At 56.7% G+C, this 277-nt stretch overlaps 1 pseudogene; it reads left to right on the top strand.

Annotated features, from left to right (window-relative positions):
- LOC129682106 (nucleophosmin-like) overlaps nt 1-277 on the top strand; it is an 81,390-nt pseudogene that overhangs the window by 74,442 nt on the left and 6,671 nt on the right.

A 277-nucleotide genomic window follows, 5' to 3' on the forward strand; every position in this document is an offset into this window, starting at 1 on the left:
GTGGCCTGTGGTAGCTCAGTAACCAAGTAGTTTTCCAAAGTAAGGGGAACACGGACTATTTCTAACAGGATCTCAAGGGCAGGCTGTTTGACACCCCCCCCCCAGGGGAGGAGCAGTCTGTTAGGCCACAGAGGAGGACTTTGCAGCCAGCCCTGAAGATACCTGATAAAACAGGGACAGATGAAAGGGGAGGAGGTCCTCCCCTATCAGGGGACTTGGAAAGGGGCAGGGAGGAGACCAGGGAGGGAGTGTGGGGTTGGGGAGGGAATGAGGGAGC

Source organism: Psammomys obesus, unplaced genomic scaffold (assembly GCF_907164565.1).
Source record: "Psammomys obesus unplaced genomic scaffold, mPsaObe1.curated_primary_1811, whole genome shotgun sequence".
Classification (NCBI taxonomy): Eukaryota; Metazoa; Chordata; class Mammalia; order Rodentia; family Muridae; genus Psammomys; species Psammomys obesus.